We start from the raw sequence: 21038 nt of genomic DNA on the forward strand, positions 1-21038 counted from the left end.
AATGGGTAGAAAGAAATGAATAGTAGGAGGAGGTTGGCATCAGATGTGTGTGTGTGTTGGCCCCGCTAACCTCCTCTATCAGCCCATTAACATCTAAAATGTTGAGGAAAACTCTGTTACTTTATCAGTGCCATCACACACACACACACACACACACACACACACACTCACACACTCAAACAGACTATTTTGACTACACTTGCCCTCCAGTTCTCGGGGCTCTTATCTGCCTTTATGAAGGAACAATGGCTTCTTTCAGCCGTCTGCCCTCCCTCTCTGTCCAAACTCTCTCTTTCTCTCTCCTCCTCCCCTCGTCTTCCTCAGCCCCGCTCCATCCTCGGAATGCAGATTTCCGACCACAGGGTTTGAAGTTGGGCTGGAGGGGAGCTAATTATTATGGAAAAGAGAACAAGCCACTGAGGGAGGGAGGGAGGAAAAGAGATAGAGAATCTAAAAGGGGAGAAAGAGACAGACAGATGTAGAGATGGAAAGAAGGAGAAGAGCTGCACTGTTGTTCATTAGCAGAAGAAAAACCAAAAAAAAACAAAGAAACAGATGCAGAGAGAAGTGAAGAGTTCATTTCCCTTACAATTATGAGTGCTTTAACGGGCTGGTGAGCAGCTGGGGCCTATCCCAGCATGCACTGGGCATGAGGCAGGGTAAATTCTTAGCTCCTGATCTGCCTGACCTGTGTGTCTTTGTGGAAAGAAAAGATGGACATTGGGAATTTTGTCCTAGCCACTACAGTAGATACCACACTACCCTCGATTAATAAGGGTCTAGCCTCAAAAACACAAGAACCGCTTATAATGGTTTAGGTCACAACAAGGCATTTTCAAACCTATGTTATTATGTCTGTTTCATTGGATTCTGGTTCGTTTTCCCCCCTTACAGTTTCTTTGGGCAGATATGAACACAGCAATTATACATAGAGGCAGATAAAAACAATCGAGAAAGAGTATGCTTCCTGTATTTGTATTATAAACATAATTATCACAATGTCTCTTTTTGTAGGAAATACTGGACATAGAGAGTGTGGACTGACTGTTGGCCCGGTGGTTGGCTGTCAAATTAACTAACTAACTAGCTAACTAACTAACTAACAAACTGTGTAAGTGAGACAGAAGAAGAGAAAACACTCCCTACATCAACAATACATGACCCTATAACCATCAAATCCCAGTCTCAGGCATGTGAGTCTGTCATGTGCTGACAATTTAAAGAGTTCATTTACAAAATAGGCGTGCTAATATCCAGGCGGGCCGCCCAGTTAAATTAACAGAAGCCAAGTACATTTAATAATTCATTTTTGGATCTTTGATGCACAAAGCTGCATGCCGTTTCTCGTCAACGTAGAATCCAAGCAATCAAGACCTGAATGCAGCCAAGTGCTGAGCGCTCGTCATTGAGCAACATGTTCATAACTTTCTTTCACTTTGCCTGCGCTGCTGGTAGAGTCTGGGCCAACACAAACTGAATGGAGAGACAGTCTCAGTAACGAGGAGGAAGCACTTAGCTGATGTTGCACTGCCATTAGTGGAGGGATTGTCTTGTGTTGAGTTTGAACGTCTATCAGAAAGAAAACCAGTTCCAGTTGGAAGGAATAGATTTAGATGAGAAGATCAATACCACTTTCATTTAGCTGTACGCTAAATATGAAGCTACAATCAGCAGCTGGTTAGCTTAGCGTAGAGACCGGAAACATGTTCCCCTCCTGGGCACTTGAGCAAGGCACTAAAGACCCAACTGCTCAGGGCGCCCCCCTCACTCTGACATCTCTCCATTTAGTGCATGTACAGGCACTGAGCATGTGTGTGTAATTCAGGCCTGTGTGTAATTACGACAGAGTGTAAATTGTAATTTCCCCTAGTCCCAAGTGGGACTGATATAGGATACATTCATCTTAATCTTTAATCTTTAAAGCAAGCAAAACTTCTTCCTGTTTCAATTGCCGGCAGATAGGTGGGTAACATAAAAAAGCCATGGAAGTGAGAGAAAGTAGAGCTTCTGTTAAAGTCAAGCTGTGATGCAGTGGCTGTTTCCTGTGAACAATGTGTATTATAAAGGAAAGTAAAAATAGTGTACATAAAATAGGAAATCCAAAGGAAAAAATGAAAGACTCTATCAGAATTTACCCAGTATTCCTTTTTAAAATGCCACAGAACAACTCAGTTCCAGCAAATCTCTGCCAACCTTTCAGATCTCGTGGATTATTATTCCCACTGTCAACAAATCCCAGAAGAATCTGTAAGCATATATTGTTGGAGAAGAAAATGATGGGCTGAAATATTATTGTTGTCTTGGTATTGGCTGGGGAGAAGAGCGGGGATGATAGTGTAGCAACTGGTATGTTGGTTTGTGTCCCAGACCCCTGTTGAAGTTCATCTGATGCCACAAGAAACTGGAGGGGGCTTAAGATGCTGGAAAGCTGGCAAACACACACACACACACACACACACACACACACACACACACCTAAATACATGAATATTTACAGTAGCACATGCTGATACACAGATGCACGCAAAACACACACAGACACAAACACTCACTCGCACGCACCCACTGAAGGTGCAAAAATCAACAGAAAGGGACAGGAGCAGCAGAAAGTAAGGAAAAACAGACGCTGAAAGTGAAAAGAAAGAGCGACCGTAATGAGCCAAACAGGGATCCCAGGCCCAGCTGTGCTTTGCTTTTGTGCCGTTGGCAAACACAACAACGTGACCGAAACCACCACCACCACCACCCTCTTTCCCCTCCTTCCACCCATCCCAACACATATACTGACCCTAAAATACATCCTCTCCCTCGCTGTGACGGGAGATATTTGCGGGGAGCGCCTGGGTTGAAAACAATGCACGTTCCACTTTGTTTCCCAATCGCTGCTCGGAGACAAACAAGATTCTGGTCCCTTCCCCAGGGATTGTGTGCATGTGTGTGTGTTTGTGCATTCTTGTTTAACTACATTTGTGGGGTCCAAAAACTTGGAATACAGTGTATTGTGGGGTCCGGACAGTTTGGGGCCAAAATGATAGACCTTACAACTTTAAAGGGCTGTTTGAGGGTTAAGACTTGGTTTTAGGATTAGGGTTAGAATTAGTTTATGGTTAGGGTTGAGGGTAAGGGTTAGGGTTAGTGTCAGGGGCTAGGGAATGCATAATGTCAATGACGGGTCTCCACAAAGATAGTGAGCCTCACTATGTGTGTCTATGTACGTGTATGTATGTGTGTGTGTGGGTGTGTGTGTGTGTGTGTGCGCACTCACACATTTCCAGTTTCAAAGATGCAATCCCTCAAAGATGGAATGAGAAACATAGACAGAGAGCTGAGTTTCTATCCACCCAATTGTGCCGTGATAAACTGAATCTACCTAGTCTCAGTCATGTTCTATCGTTTTCAAACCAGCTCCAGGTGTTGACTAAACTAAATTTTGGACCAAATGTGTCCAGAGATGAGCTCCAGCGTTCCAGAGAGAAAAACTCCAGCGTGATCTGTCACTCTAAAGGTGCCTTCAGACGAGGTGCTATTACCAGGCGTCAACTTGTTGCACACCAGATCCAGTTTCCCAGTTTCCTTTGAACTTAACGTTGAGATGCTCTAACCAGTTGCCGTGGGTGTAGCCAATGTGAGGTGACGTTTGAAACATTGATGTTTCCATTGACGTTGTGTATGACCCAAATGCATACATCACTTTTGTTTTGGAACTTGCCGTCTTTTTCCACAAACTACTTGCGAATACATAGAGACGTAGAGGAAGAACCACTGTCTGACTGTCATGTCATGGATTATAACAACAGTAACAGTAGTGTAGTGAAACAACACTGTCACTATGATACTGTATCCATGGAGACCTGGATGTGCAAACAGCAGAGGCTGGGAAGCCTGTGGCCAAGTCTGAGGACACTTCGAGAAGATTCGAGCTCAAGCAGTGCATGACGCACACCCAAACGTTTTCACAGTGAATTGAAGATAAGAGAAATCAAGCAGTGGAAAAAAAAAAAAAAAAAACTGTAGGAGTAATTATGTAGAGTTTAGCCCTATTTGCACAGGATAAGTATCATCTGGGGCCCTCATGTGATTTAGAATCACAAACACACACGTCGGAGTTTTGTGCGAATACTGCTTTTACTTGAATTTATTGACTTATCTGTCCCACAAGTGATACCCGGAGGCGCGTAGAGGACGACCAGGACGATGCGGCAAACAATCGCATCTGCCCTCGGACGTAGCACGTTGCCTGGGAACGGAGGTCTCCGGTTGACAGTGGCTCAGACTAGTTTGGCCATGAAAGGCCGAGTCCTCAGCCCCATGCGATCCCACATCGCGACAGGGATAAAAAAGGCGGAGGGGGGGGGGATTTTACTTGACATATTGCAGACATGGCTGATTTGCACGGGATTAGGATCAAAGACAACCTCCGTAATTACTAAAATGACTAGAGGTCACCAGGTAACACTAATCCATTGCATATAGGGTTTTTGGGGGATTTAAAATTGCAATTCCAAGGTTTTTAGGTCTGTAAAATGTCTTCAAGAAAAATTGTGCGTGCTGCTCACTGCATCAGCTGAGCACCAATGAAAACACATGATGACTGACACTTTTACAGTTGGTCCCAGTCTAGTTGCTTTTGGTGATCACTGTGTGTGACACTGTCATGGCTTCTAGCTGAATCTGGTTACAATTTGTAAACCGGAGCAGAATGTGCTCTGGGTACTGTTGTACTTCATGCCAATAAAGCCCACTGGAAATGAAAGATCAAGAAATGACAGAAGAATAGAATGACAGAGACAGCGAGGACAAAAGGGTATGACCTGAAAGTTGGAAGCTGTGAGCTTGAACAAAGCCCGACGATGCACATTTCCAATTTACACTAATTATTACAAGATGAGAGAGAAGGGAGGGGTTCATGTGTGTGTGTGTGTGTGTGTGTAGTGTGAGACACAGAGGAAATGTGTTAAATGTTTAAGGAGGCTAATGACACATTTAGTATGACAAAGGCCCATATTGAACTAGAAACAAAACAGAGGCAAAGATCTAACAAGAGGAGCGATAAGCTGACGTACTACACACTGCGGGGTACTCGCAGTGTGTAGTTTCAATTTATTGAACATTTCTAAATTAAGAATAAATCATACAAAGACGATTGGTCGTTACAAAGCAGACAACCAAACTGTTGATGAGATCACCTCATCAATGAAAATCAAGGCTTCTACATCAACCCTTGTGTTGTCTTCAATCATCAACTTTTTGTGCATTTTCCCATGTTTTTGTTGTTTTTTTTCTGTTGTTTTATTAAAATCCTTAGCCTAATTTTTACGAAGTACAAAACCAATTACGTTTGTTTTTTTCAGCGCTTTTTGTCTTTTTTTAGGTCATCTCTTCGGAGGTTTTGGTCACTTTTTTTTTAAGACGCCATAAAATTCAATAAAACACCCAAAATTCGGTGAAAGTAATAATTAATTTTACCTTAAGAACATTATATGGCATCCATTATTTTTAGGCAATTTGGTTGAAAGAAATTCAAGTTCCTGATATTAAAAATGAAAGAAAACGGGTCGAATTGGACCTGAGGACAACACAAGGGTTAAGACAAGGCTTTTGTTTTTAGGGAACTGTGAGCTTCCTCAGGGTGCGACGTGAATGTCTTTCACATTTCATTTGAGAAAAACTGTAAATACAAACTACGATCAGGAACTGATGAGCTAAAACACTGCAGTCGCACACACATTTAACTCTAAACAAATGGAGGATGCGGTGAAACATGAGAATGACGAACACGAGAAACACAATCAATAGAAGGATGGATGATGATGATGATGATGGTGATTATGATGAGGACTGAATGTCCACTGGGAATGTTGACGCCACAAGCCTCTTTCTTATTGTGTTTTTTCTCAATGGAAACAGCATGCTGTTATTTAGACAGTCGACCCTGTCCAAGCGTGTAGCAGTGTGCGTTTGTGTGCTGTTTTCACAGGGATACTAACAGGATTTAGCTGAGCCATTTGACCATTAAGCAAATTATCCTCCGTCTCCACACTCACTCAGTCAAACATACACACACCAACCTCCAATCAGCATTCCGATATTTGATCCTCTCCACCTGACAGCTTCCAGCTCCTAGTCCGGAAAACCGACATAAGCGCGCGCGCGCGCACGCGCACGCACGCACGCACACGCGCGCGCGCACGCACACGCGCGCGCGCACGCACACACACACACACACACACACACACACACACACACACACCAGCCAAGATGGCCCCGGCTATTTTCCTATAAACACACACGGGAGGCACACACAAATACTTGCACACATTCAATTACACACGTGCAAATACACTTGAACACAGACAGACACGCACACACGCACGCACGCACACACTCACGCACACTGTTGGAAGCCTCATGCAGGCCAGGTTTTAGCTTGAGTGGACATTCGGTTTGTGTCCAAAAGCAAATAAACATAACTGTTACAATTGAAATGTCAACAAACTTTTACAATGGAGCCTTTTATAAATCACAGCATGAGAGAGAAAGGAGGAAAGAAAGGGGAGAAAGAAATAAGCCAAAGGTTAAGAGAGGAATTAGTCAAAAATAAACTATATGGAGATAAAGTGGAGAGACGTACAGGAAACCCCATGAAGTAAAGGGAATGATGCTTATGGTGAAAGAACCGATTAAAAACATTTAAAATGGTGACATGTTGAGGCAAAACAACTTGATTTCAAAGGTATTACTGCAATCAACGTGTGCACAGGGACAAAAAAATCCTTCCTTTCTTCAATTGTAGTAAACTTGGACACAAAGTTGCTGTCATTTAAGCGAACAGAGAAGAGAGCAGAGACACCATAGTAGCTTGTTGGTCGTTGTGTCTTTTTTTGTGATAGTCAAATTTCCAAAGATACACTTTGCTTCTTGCACTGCTGGCACAGCTGCAACCACAACTAGACTTCCCTGCAGTCTCATACCGACTTTACACCGAAACAACTTAAGCGACTCCATTGTCGCAGACTAATTCCCAACATCAGAAGGAACTCGCTAGAGTTAAGTGTGCTCCCTCGATGATGTCCAGCATCTATTCAGATGGGGGAGGTCTCTATCCTGATATCAATGTCGTATTTGCATTAACAGATGGGCTTACAAGGTAGACTATCAATTTCCATGTACATCGGATGAAAAAAATGAATAGTAGGCTTTATTGTCTATGCGTCAACAAAACAGATCTCATATTGCATGTGTGTGTTAATCAGTCACGTCTGCCTAAAGTTCCTAACATGCACTCAAAACACGTGCTGAGACAGCAAATCCATGCCCATTTGGTTAATGAATTCCCGACAGATAACTGACTGTTAACAAGCTTGTTAGCTCAAAGAGTTAGTGTTTCTCTCTATAAATACTCAACTTCATTTAAGGAAATGATGTACAATCCAGCATTAGCACAAAAGAAGAAAAAAACTCACACAGAACTTCTGGAAATGTGATTAAGAAGACTTAAAAAATGGGAAATATGCATCCATCTGAGCATTTCCATGAAGATATCAGTACCTCCTTTTAGAAAAACTAGCTTAAAATGAAAAAAGAGTCCTCATGGATTCATTAACATTTTTCTGCCTGATTTATGTGGAATATGTTTTGAAGAAGATTAAATTAGAGGGCAGAGACTTATTAATCACATGTAAACATATTTAAACAAGTCAAATGGTAGTGATGGAGAGTCCTAACAGGGATGCACACGCTGGACATCTTACTCAGATCTGTGTGAAGAATGGAGAAGAAATTACACCCTTAATGTAGACAGAAATACATTTGTGGTCTTAGCATGATTGAACCAACAAATGCTCCACTGAAAGACAAATCAAATGGGGCTTTGGAATAGTCTGAAAGATCTGTGAAATATGTCTGCTCCAACGTCCCTGAAGTGCAAAACCCCCGTTTCTTTCCTTTCATGTTTAGATGAAAGAAGGATTGCTCGCCCAAATGCACACTCCCACTTTTAAGAAGGTTTCCATTTTGATTGGTGGAAACTTTTATTTTGAAATAGCTCATTAGGTCTATTTATTTGTGTCAGGTGATGGAAACAGCAAGGAATAGAGCGAAAACAGAAAGGAGACATATTTATGCTTGGTTCACATTGAGAGAGAACAGGTCACTGGTGAATGTACACACACACACACACACACACACACACACACACACAGTACATGTATACATTTAGAGGCAGAGGAATATCAGAAGGAAACAATATCAGAGGAAAGGACTTTCTCCTGCAGACTAACAGTCTTAAAGCCAAACAAGATAACACATTCATTTAGAGTAACAATGCTTCCACTGTGCTCTGCAGACCTAACAATGTCACTGAATGTGTGTGTGTGTGTGTGTGCGCGTGTGCGTGTGCGTGTGCGTGTGTGTGTGTGGTTGGTGGTAGAGACAGAGAGAAAATTATTCAAATGTGTTAAAGTGGGATTTGTCTAACAAAATAGATAAAAGTAAGAGCAAAACATGGGTACATTACGTTCTTTGTGTGTGTATTTCATGGGTATTTTAGTTAAGTTTTACTTTGACACTTTCTGGACACTTCCTGTCAGATTACAGCAACATTTGATTCCTTGTGATGCACTCATTTTACTCATTTCCCACAAACCCTGCAAATCACTGGTCTATACTACCAAAGCAATTCATCTTTCATTAGCACTGAAAAAAACAAATCAAACAGCAGCACACATCCTCCATCGGCCTCCGTATGTGCTCTTCTTAATTAACTTTTAATTCATATTTATCATCATCTACTCTTTGAACTCATCTGCATTCTTTGACCCAGTTTCCCATCAAACGGTTACCCTATTCTATGTAATCAACCAAAACAAAACCACTTTGAACTTTGAATTGACCGACTTTAAATCACGCTGGAAGGCACAAAACACTCAACTACTTGACGCATGTTAAGTACATGAGGTAATCTGCTCCCCAACCAAACCCTGGAGTCAGATGCAAAACAGTTGCGACACGGTACAGCGAAAACGGGAGCTCTCCTTCCCCTGCACACACATGGAAACTTAAAGCAGCAGAAACACTCGGAAACAGAGTTCCACGGAGGTCAGAGAGTAGACCCCGACTTTGGCCCCAGCCTCGTCGATTTGACAGTCAAGGGGATAGTACCATAAGTGAGGAATTAAGATAATTTGTCATCGTCTGCATCCGCAACTTTACTCCAGAAAACATCCAGAAACTCCTTCTGGACTCCTTCTCTTTTGCTTCCTCTTTTCACTCCCTCTGTCCTTCTCTGCCTCCTTCCCTCCATCTCATCATCTTTAATCCAGATGCCATGTTGTTGATGAATTCAATCATAAGCTGATTTGTCAATGTCAGGAAAACACACACCAAGAATCGGAGCACCGTGCTCTCCAACACATTGCGAAAACAATCGCTGAAAGCTTTGTGTGTGCTTGCGCGTCCTGAGAAAACCGTCTGCCACGCACCCGAAAAGGTCGAGTTTAAATGAGACCTCTGGAGTATACAAGGTTGTTTCTGTTGCCTTTGTGATATATAACACACTTTCCATCTCTGCCTCCGGTGACTTGGATTCTCCGCTTGACTCCGAAGGACAGCCAAAGGTTACCAGATGCTAAATAACACAATGCAAAGTTATATAACGGTTTACCAGATATGAGTCAGTTCATATTAACATCATTCAAATTCATGTTCTAACTCAAAGTTGATTCATGCAAAGAATGCCCTGAAACTGATTATTGACATTTTGAATCAGCTTTTTCTTTCGGTGTACATGTCTCAAACTTTTTAAGGAGTTTAGTTTGATCCACCAAGTCAACCCAAGTGGTCCAGGTTTGAATTGTAAAACCCTGAAGGGAATTTATTTTCTTGAGCTATTAAGTCCCTGAGCTGAAATCTGAAAAGCTTCCCAGTCCATTATTGGCGCCATCTGTAATATCAGCGTCATTTCCACCCAATCCTTTGGACCGCTTGATTCAAATACCGACTGACCACATGGAACTATAGTAGTAATAATAAAAATAAAACCTTTTATTTGTATTGCACTTTAGATTTAAGACAAACCTTAACATGCTACAGGTAAGATCATAATAGCAAGATAAAAACATCAGTTTACAACACATACAAATAGTGCAACAACATTGTTGTGCAAGGTTAAAACTCATGGGTTCTGCTATAAAGAAACGTTTTTAGTCCTTTTTAAAAGGTCTCAGTAGTTTGTGGTGCCCTCAGAGGGTCAGGGAGGACATTCCAACTACATGTACCACATCACGAACATAGATCTCATGAACTGGGAACGTGTGCAAGTTGGGGCTTTAACAAATTGTTCATGAAATCACATTTTTCCATATAAAGCAAGTGACAACTAACTGTAAAAAACCCAGAAACAGAGCAGGTCTCTCACAATTATGTCACACTATTGCCAGACAGTTGTTTTTTTTCACAAATTTGCACTTTCAGTAATATCTTCAAACGTGAACTACGATATGGTTAAGTTTACAGAATGAGTCCAGTCTTTTGCATGGAAGTAAGACGTGATACACACTCACCACCCAACCTTATACAGTGAACAGCTTACTACATTGTGTATTGGCCAACTCAATATGCTCACTTGGCTGAACAGACGCCGATGAGGGCCAACGAGACCCAACATTGGTGGACAGACTGCAAAACTACGGAAGCGCAAAAATGGAGACGAGATGGCATGAAGTGTTGTCTCGGTGTGACAGAGCTCTAATACTAAGTGCAGACATTTGCAGCTTAATCACAAGTCAACCATCGACAAGTCAAACCTAATTGTACAGTGGCTTGAGAAAGTTCACACACCCGCGCTAAAGTTGATTAAAAAGAGGAATAAAAAAAATCTTTTGCAAACTGATCTTAATGCCTTAATTCAAAATCTTCAGCAATTCATCTTCACCAATTTTCTTTGTGAATGAATAATGTAATGTAAATACATAAATGTTCTTCCTTAAAATACAGGAGGCATAAGTAAACACACCCCTATGTTAAATTCCCATAGAGGCAGGCAAATTTGTATAATTAAAGGCCAGTTATTTCATGGCTCTGGATACCATGCATCCTGATAAACTTCCCTGGGCCTTTAGAATTAAACTACCCCCCCCCCCCCCCCCCTCCCATCATCACAAACCCTTCACCATACTTAGAGATTTGTATGGTTTTATTTCACTTAGACTGATAGCTGGTTTGATTTGCATTGAGAGATGATCTTATGGAAAGTTCTCCATGACTGTCTCTGTGTATGGTGAAGGCTATGTGATGATTACAGCAATGTAACTAGCCAATCAAGGCCCACAATGAAACTTTACAGGATGTAGTTTTTGACAATCAATTAAGATCAATTAAGAATCTTGCCTTGTTGTTAGAAATGGGTTTCAGCTGCATGTTGGGTAAAAGACTAATTTCCCCCAGTATGATAACAACCATAGCCCAACAAAAATCAACCAGTCTGAAGTTGGGCTTTGCAATTAATCATATTTAAATCGGGTTTGGCATTTTGGCTCCTAAACCATCAAAAAAACACATTATTATGTTATTTTGCACATTATCATTTGCAAGTGAACTCTTATTTTGTCTTGAGTTCTGAAGAAAAAAAGCTCAAACGGGGAAACTATTGAGGGAAACTGTTGATTTGGTTTAGCCGTTAAATAACGGCAAAATTTAAAAAGTCAAAGTAAGTAAGTGTAAGTGTAATCATGATTTCAAAATTGACCAAAATAATTTTAATTATGATTTTATTTCACAATCAAACAGCCCTCTCTTAAAGTCACCTCACAACCCACATCCAAGAGAATACAAACCCGTTTTCCTATTGTTATCTTTGGAAAAGGAAAAGAATGACGGTGCTGCGAGCGTTTGAGCGTGGCTGCAGGACGTGTCCGGACCAAAGCCTCGCTTTGAGAAAGAGATCTTGGAGATGGGGACAATATGGGAGCGAGAGCAGAGAGGAAAGACAGAGAGAAGAAGAGAGAAGGCCATCCAGGTGTTTTTGATTCTCGCTGCTGAGAAAACGACAACCAAAAGAAAAATGAAAGAAAGATGATTAAAGATCATCAATCCCTTGCAGAGAATTTTTTCTGGTTTTGTATTTTTCAAATTATCATTCTGTGGTCTGCAAGTGTGTGTGTGTGTGTGTGTGTTGGGGTGTGTGTGTGTGTGTGTGTGTGTGTGTGTACGTGTGTGTGTGTGTGTGTGTACATGTGAGTGTTTAAATGTGTGTATGCATTCTGCATTATACAATTTGGGTTTTGGTGACAAAAGGCAAAAGGGCCAGCTCTGTGTGTGTGTGTGTGTGTGTGTGTGTGTGTGTGTGTGAGTGTGTGTGTTTTGGCCTACGTGTGAATACATTTGTGCCACTGAGGCAGTGCTTAAGTGTGTTCTGTGTGCAAAATGTGTGCATATATGTGTGAAAAATGTGACAAACTCGGGCCTAGCTTTGTGTGTGTGTGTGTGTGTGTGTGTGTGTGTGTGTGTGTGTGTGACAGATGGTTAAGTAATGTTGACTATGTGTTATAAGTCTCGCTGCTGCGCTAAGAGATGTTTTATCACACTGACACTGAACTATGACATTTAACAAAGACAACCCATATCCCAAAACACACACGCACACACAAACACATGTTTTGGGCGAATAAACAATGAACAGCGATCCAATTCACCAGATTAACCCCCGGTGAAAAATCGCTTCATATGCACTCCCATTTAAAACTCTTAAACTCCTAAATGACGCTCATAGTTCCCAATCTGCTCTTACCTAGGAGTTTAATAGGTTAAAGCATTTGCTTTCAGTATTTTAGTTGATTTAAAGGTGCATTGCCACACAAAACTGTTTTTACTGCATTTTCTTGACATACTTTATAGGTTCATGTGTGTGTGTTATGTCGTGAATGTCAGTTCTAGCCACTGAAACAAAATAAGCCGAAAAATCTGGCCAAATACAACAGCTGGTCAGTCTGATGTCATGGTGCCTGAGCTCATTACTATTCATGAGCTCGCCCAGAGTAAAGGATTCTGATAGCCAGGCTGTCAAAATGTCAAACTACTCCTTTAAGGGTTCTCCTGTGTTGATGAGATGATCTTTAGAAACACACACAAGCAGTACTCATTCCCACAGTTTAACAAAGTCATGATGCCGCTCAGTTTATCGCTCTAATCTCCTTCACACACACACACACACACACACACACACACACACACAGACAAAGCAGATGACCTTAGCAACGGTCACTGAGTGTACAGACACAACACCATCCAAAACAGACTGATGTCATTCTATAGAAAAAGGAACTAACACACACACATCTGTCTCTCACACATACACCCATTTCATTAACAGTCGTGTGTAGATATTAGAGTTGTTGGGTCCGGTAGCTAACAGCACCGCAGTGACAATGCAACTGATTAATCATAAAACACAACTAGTGAGTGAACAGCACAGGGGCCAAAACACTGACATGTAAAGAACTACACTGATTCCTTTGGCTGATTTTCTTTGGCCATCTCCCAATGACGATATAGGTTGACTTACAAATGACAAAGTGCTATCGCAGCCATGATGTTTTAGAGCCAGAGAGAGATGAGTTCATGCTGGTTGGACAGGTCAATGTTCACGTCTCATTTGCTCCAACATCCAATATTTGTAAACTTTTGTTCCCCAGTAGTTATTTTAACTAAAGCCATGCTCTGGGTGCCCCGATAGCTCAGTTGGTAGAGCGGGCGCCCATATATAGAGGGCCCGGGTTTGACTCAGACCTGTGGCCCTTTGCTTCATGTCATTTCCTTCATGTCTTCTGCTGTCTTATCAAAATAAAGGCTGAAAATGCCCCCCAACAAATCAACAAAAATAAAAGCCATTCTCTTTTCCTGGCCTTAACCAAGTCTTTTTTTGTGTCTAAATTTAACGCGCTAACCTTAAAGGGATAGTTTGGACCATAGGAAGTGGGGTTGTATACGTCTCCATAGTCAGTGTATTGCCAGTAGATCGGGGTCAGCACGCTCCCAGTTTGGAGGCGTGCGTACTGAAGGACAGACAGGGCAGCTAAATGTATTTTAGTCACCTAAAAAAAACAATATCAGTTTTCATTTCGAATATTTTTACAGCTTTACCTTGGTGTCAGACAGTTCTTTACGATGGGGAACTGAAGCTGTTATCTCTTCTCTCTTCAAAGGCACCAGACTCCTTTGACAAAAACACTAATCTTTCCTCGCAAAACACTGCTGGTCCATGCCACTGTGTGTGACTTTAGTTCAGATTCACTGAAGTCACATAATAACACAAACCAACAAACAGAATGCTTTTCCTTTTACCTTTAAGGACGGGTAACAGTTTCGGAAGGAACTGACAAATGATGTTGCTCTGCCAATAGAGGTGTCAGATTATAAAACACTTATATCTGCCACACCTGGGGGGGCATTGACACATTGGGAATAGAGAATAAGAGAGAACAGATGAGAAAGGAAGAAACAGAATTAAACGGAAGGAGAAGAGAGAGGACAAGAGAAGAGAAAAGACAGAGACAATCAGAGACAGAGAGGGAAAGAAATGACACAGGGAGGGTAGAGACAAGGATGGTTGGTGGTAAAAACAGAAAGAAAACAGAAAACGGGGGGGAAAAAGCAAACATGACACATAGAAAGGGAGACAGACAAAGGGAAGAAGAGCTGAGCGGGCCAAATATGACAAAAACAAGCAGCAGAGGAGAGAAAGGGTAACATGTTGTGGAGAGAAGGAAGATTTAGAGGTTGATATATAAAAATAGATTCCTAAAGCAAAACATGCCACAAGAACAGTAAGAGATTCTGAGCGATACAATAAATTAAATATGACAAAACCTGTTCAATCTATAAGAATTTAACCTTTCAAAGAATACAGAGTAGGACAGAAATGGATGGAAAGAGAAAGTTAGATCATAGACTGGATAGAGAATGACTAAAAACTACCTCTCAATGTCAAACAGTATTTTATTCGCGCTGTGAGACAGAAATGGCGTGAGCAGCTCCGCTGTCTCAGCTTCAAGCCAGCGTCCAAATCAAATTAGGTTATCTTACGTTTCAACCGTACAGATTTTTTGGCTTTGTCACAGTTAATATTAATGTATTGTGTCCTGGGATTTAACCCGATCCAAAACCACAGCGGCCGACTTGGGGATCCCTTAGGTGTCAGCTAGGACTAATACCTGGAATCAAACACACATCTGTAACACGCAGACACTTTGTTCTGACGTTTTTTAAGCCGAGGAGCACAGAGCAGTGACCAGCGGGAGATATGGAATTACAGTCAGCCACCGTGCAAATCCATCTCTGTGGTTTGATTGGTGCACAAAGACTGTTTCACACATTATTTCTACTAAACTTTGCCGTTGTTAAAAGGGAGTTACTTCACTGAAAACTGATAAACTGTGTGATGATGTGTGCTACTCCCAAACATGGGCGCCAATAACAGATAGCATTTAACATTTCTTAAGACCAGCAATTAAAGGGTGCACTAATAATACATCGTACTTGTATAAAATGTGTAGTAACATTGGATGAAGGCACAGATGAGGCTGAACTGAGCCTTCTAGCAAACACAAATACTAAATTAGTAAAGTTGAACAGCCTAATGTTTCATTCACTGTTGCCAGATGAGTGACTAAAGCACAGTGGGTGGAATTAGCAAGCTAGCTAGCTAGCTAACTATCTATCCAACAAGCTACCAAACAAACAAACTAACCGTTTGCATAAAAATCCAAGTAGCTGTTACATTTTGGGACACAGACACTCTTTTGGCCTTGAAGGTATAGAGGTTTGCTTTCCTGCACTCAATATAAGGCTTTCTGGGCTCTGTAACTGCTAATATTCCTGTATTGTATGCCAGGATGTAGCCTGATGCAAAAATCACAGTGGCTGGCTAAGGATTCCCTTCGGCATTTCTCTCTTGTTTTGTCTGTTCATCTTTGGTTTCAAAACGAAAACAAAGTGCACAAACGGCATCTAATTGAAGGTCAAAGTAACAATGCAAAGGAAATCGCCACCAGCCACTAAACATGTAAAAAAACAGCTTTGTTTTGTTGTTGGTTGAAACAGTGGTTAGATGCAAGGAGTTTGAAGACAAGAATAGGTTTCTGCCCTCAAAGTAGATCTGTCTGGGCTTCATCACAGCCAGTATCACTGCCCCATCCAAAACCACAGCAGCTGGCTGAGGATTCCCTCTGGCCTCCGGCATGTCTAATACCTGGAATGAGACACAAATCAGTTACTCTCTATATTTCAGCTGATCTCTTGGGGTATTTTCAAGGCCGATACTGATGTTATTGGCTCAACGCCGCCAACAGCCAATACTTAACACAGTTTTTCTGAAGTTGAACTTAATTTGACACTATCAATACCAAAATCTGCCACAAAAGTAGTACGCCATTAAAAAAAGAATCTGAAACCATGTTAAGGCAATGATATCAAACAGAATCTAAAAATTATGAAATATGTTCCTGCATTTATTTGTGCATTGGGAAATCTGAAACTACTGAAAAGTGATAATAGTGTCTAAACCTGTGAGAGACTGTATACATCATCTCCATGTGTCACTCCGCTGTTTCAGTGTACAGGGAACTGAAACAAAAGCAACTTACAAGGTGATAAATATAACACCTGCCATGTCCGATGCCAGTTGCATACTACAGTACAATGTCACTCTGGGAAAACAGCAGCTGTGTCGACGCCCTCTTTCTCTTCTTTACTGTTCCACATGATAAACGCCCAACACAGGACTGATAAAAACACCAGTTTGCAGCAACATTACTGTTGCTTTGATTGGCCAACACTATAATCTCAGTAGCGCACAGGGGAAATGAAAGAGCTTTAAGGGGAAAAGAGAAAAGAAAACAGTTAGCAAATAAAAAATAGTATTGAATGTTCGGGATAATATTTTGCTCAGATTTTAATTTGGAACTAGTGATCCAATGTTGCAGTTCCAAGACAGTTGTTCTCAATAAACAGATCTCTGCATACAAATGTGGACTCTGTAGCAAGGGGACCAGTTTTTTTGTGGTTTTAATTGGAGATTTTGAATATAAAATATCTGCGATAGGTTACCTGAGGTTACCTGAGATCAGGTGACTGTTAGCCGGGTATCAAACACCGCAAGCTGCCGGTCGTGGCGGTCCGTCAGGTCAGCAGTAGTTGGTGATTCAGTTACCTGATAATAGGAGACAGTGATCTGGGTCACAGAGCACCGAGAGCTGCCAGTCGTTTCGACAGAGATTACGGTTAAATTGAGGCAAGAAAAAATGAGCAAACACAAGTCTAGGCATCCAAACGACTGGTTGAGTTTAAGAAAAAGTTTGTGGTTTGTATTAACCCTTGTTTTGTCCCCCCGGGTCAAAAAAAAGGACACAAATTTTACCCTTTTGTCCCTTTTTCTGACTTTTCTTTTTTAGTGTGGACTAACAACACCTTACTATCACTAGTTTTACAGTACTTTTTGGAATTCATGGTCAATAACCCCTTATTTAAAAGCAGAAATTATGAATTATTTTGACTAAAAGTTAAAATCAGAGGAACGTAAAGATGAGATTAGTCAGGAATGAAAGGGATTCATGTGATTTTTGTATTTATTTGCAAAGAGCGTTTGAATCCAAGGAATCCAATAAGGAAGGAATCCAATCAATTTTTTGTGGTAATTTGGTTAAAAAGAAACCCAGATTTCAGATATATTTTGAAAGGGTTAAATCTGACCCGTGGACAACAGGAGGGTCAAAACACGTCCAAGGGACACGCATGTCCTGACTGAAAGTCCCCACCCATCACCCTGACATCCTCTGTAGTTGGCTCTTACGCATTGATATAAAACAGCATCCAATGTGGTGCGCCCAGCAAAAATATGTTAATAATACGAATTACAGTGCTTATCTTTTCCTAGCTTTCTGAAACATATGGTTCATGAGAACAGGCTGTACACACAGAGTATGTCCTTTAAACATTTCATCCCTCTTTCTTTCTTTTTGTCTTATAAGAAACTTCTAGTGTGCGACCCGCACTTTTGTTATCACACACTTACAGTTCCTCCCACATGTGTTTTCTATCTGTTGTCCTGGTTGTCTGTGTGTATCAGAGGCTGAGATCTCGGTTCACTCTTTGCATGACCCCCTGAACAGAAACAGGCTCATATAGAGAGAGTGAGTTTACCATAAAGCCCAAGCATGGCATGTTACAATGCTTTCATTTAAACCACAAATGTAATAAAAGCTTACATGGTCATATTATTTACAGATAATCCATTATTCCAAACATACATTGCAATAGCAGTCTGTAGATCTCATGACGTGAAGTGGTGTTGATATATTTTTTTTGTACAATTAGATAAGAAGCTGTTATATCTTAAAACCACGATGTGTAGAATTTCACACAGATGTGGTGATCTGTGGGGGAAACCACAGGGATCAGGACATGCTTCAGTTTTCCTTTTTGTCTTGTTTGTGTAGCCTGTCCGCTTTCCATGTCACATGGTGGAGAGGAGGTTGCGTGGCTCAGATTGTATATTTTTTGGCAACACCTGGAAGGTACTGGCCAGATTGTGAAGCTAACTTGACTTAACTTGAACTCGTTATTTAAGACGTTAAACTGCAGACACAATGTCTTCTGCTGCAGTACCCTGGGACCAGAAATCGGGTACTATGTTGGAATTTTCATTTCCTCTTCCCATATGTTGCGCCTTTGAGGATGCACGCTTTAAGATACATATTGCATGACACAAAACGCACAATTATCAGCTTCTGCTTCTTTTTAAACAAAGCAAAACCTTGGTGTGGTCCTTTAATAAATAAATCTATTCACGCCACAGTTCTTTGTCTTGTTAAATTTGATGATATTGAGGATGTCGTTCAGTTTATCCAAAAGTAACAACAGGTCCTGTATATTAGTATACAGTTTGGTACACATATACTATATATTAGTGTTAAGAGTAGATACCTACAAAACAACAGGAAATGTCAAAATTCACTGACTGGCAAAACACACCTGCACAGCAAACACTGGAGTGGTACACACAGGTGGTGATGCCAAGATGGTATCTCCACGGTAACAGTAACACGGGAGATAGCATCTCAGTATCAGCACATATCATGAGGGTGCGGGTAAAAACAGTGTGTGAGGCCTGTTTGAAGATTTAACTGTGTGTTTGTGTGTGTGTGTGTGTGTGTGTGTGTGTGTGTGTGTGTGTGTGTTGATTTGAGGAAGTCACAGAGTTGCTTGATGGGTTTTGTTATTTAACTAAAAAATTGTGTGGACACACACGCCATTGCCCACACTATGTAACATGCTAACACACACAAACACACAAACACACACACACACACACACACACACACGTTCAATGCCTGCCATGGAGAGTCTACAGCGATGAAAGAAGAAACACAAAGGTGGAGGAAGGGAGAGAGGGAATAAAAGACAGAACAAGGGGATGAAGAGAGATGAAAAACAAAAAAGCAAAATGATGGATTGAAAACAGACAAATTACAATTAGATGATGAGATGATGAAAAGATGAGTGGAGCAAAAAAACAGATAAAGAAAAAAGGAAAGAGGAAAAGAGACAAGGAAAAGAGGGATGGTGGAAAAAAATGCATGTATGGTTGGAGTGGAAGCGGAAACAGTAAATGTTGTAACATTTCTAGTTCAGCACTTTTCAGGGTCACTCTGCTCACTGACCCCCCCAACACACACAAAATCATCTTTCTCTCTCTGCTTCCTTATATGATATCCACACTGAAAACAAACACACACACACACACTCGTGCAGTGATATATGTGACTGAGAGTCATCCATACATTTTTAAATGGAAAAATGTCTTTCTCCGTCTGTTAATTTTTACTAAGCCGACCTGGGTGGCTTCTGAGTGTGTGTGTGTGTGTGTGTGTGTGTGTGTGTGTGTGTGTGTTAGGGGGGAACAATATGGGGACCAAAATACCATCTGGGGACAGAAGTCAGGTCCCCACAGTGTTAACCATCAATTTGAGAGAGAAGACTTGGTTCCAGGAATAAGACGAGGGGCCTTGTTTTAACGATCTAAGAGCACGGCGTAAAGCACGTGGCGCAGGTGCGTTTAGGGCGTGTCCAAGCCCACTTTTGCTAGTTTGACGACTGAAAAAAAGGATCTGTGGGTCAGGCATTGAAATATCTTTATTTTGAATCTTTTGCGTGTTTGTGTGCTGTGTCTAGGATTGCACTGTTCACAAATCTAGGTGTATTTTAATAATACACTTTAAAAGTAACAATGAAATGCTATTAACAATAATGAAACTGTTACATTCTGCTGGGTTTCTATCTATGTCTATTCTCATATAAGCAGACTTGCCACTCCTTTCTGTTATTTTCTATTCTACCCAGTGGGCTATAATCAGTTACAAAGTTGGGTAGTTTACTTAACCTTTCGCCTCAGTGACACACTCTGCCATAACGGCCGCAGAATACACACACTCCGACACACCTCAACCCCGTTTATACAGCTGTCTGAAATATGTGTGTGTGTTTGTGCTGCTGACACTGCTCTTGCTATATGAAATGAAACGGGGGGCAAGAGAAGGAAAACTTGAACAACTATTTCTTTGTTAAAGATCTTAATGGACAATAGTAGAGTAAGGGAGAGCGAGGGATGGGTGAGTCAAAAATTCATTTCACTCATCAATCAGAGCTGCAAAGCGAGAGGAAAGAGTGTGTGTGAAACCAACTCCTCCTATCCAAATGACTGATTCACCTTCCCAAAATCTCCAACTCTATGACTCCCTCCATGTACCATGTACATGTATGAGTTTAACTCCTGCACTGGTAAATCCTCTAATCATAGCAGTTTCATTGGAATGATTGATTCCTCTGCAGATCTTTGGTTGTTTTAAATTCTGGTGGGACCAGGCCCTCACGCATACTGGTTGTTCATATATAGTATGTGCATTTTGTTTTTATTTGTATGTTTGTATAATTTCTATATTTGGTCCAGTGTACCGTGTGTGTGTGTGTGTGTGTGTGTGTGTGTGTGT

General features: G+C 41.2%; 1 long non-coding RNA gene across 1 annotated transcript; it reads left to right on the forward strand.

Moving 5' to 3' along the window:
• The first annotated feature begins 948 nt into the window (after positions 1–948).
• LOC117935122 lies at positions 949–20151 on the forward strand. The gene is made up of 3 exons (XR_004654684.1): positions 949–958; positions 4230–4232; positions 20048–20151. It is a non-coding gene; the product is annotated as an uncharacterized LOC117935122 (long non-coding RNA).
• Positions 20152–21038: the final 887 nt, after the last annotated feature.

The sequence above is a fragment of the Etheostoma cragini genome, chromosome 19 (genome assembly GCF_013103735.1).
Source record: "Etheostoma cragini isolate CJK2018 chromosome 19, CSU_Ecrag_1.0, whole genome shotgun sequence".
NCBI classification, from domain to species: Eukaryota; Metazoa; Chordata; class Actinopteri; order Perciformes; family Percidae; genus Etheostoma; species Etheostoma cragini.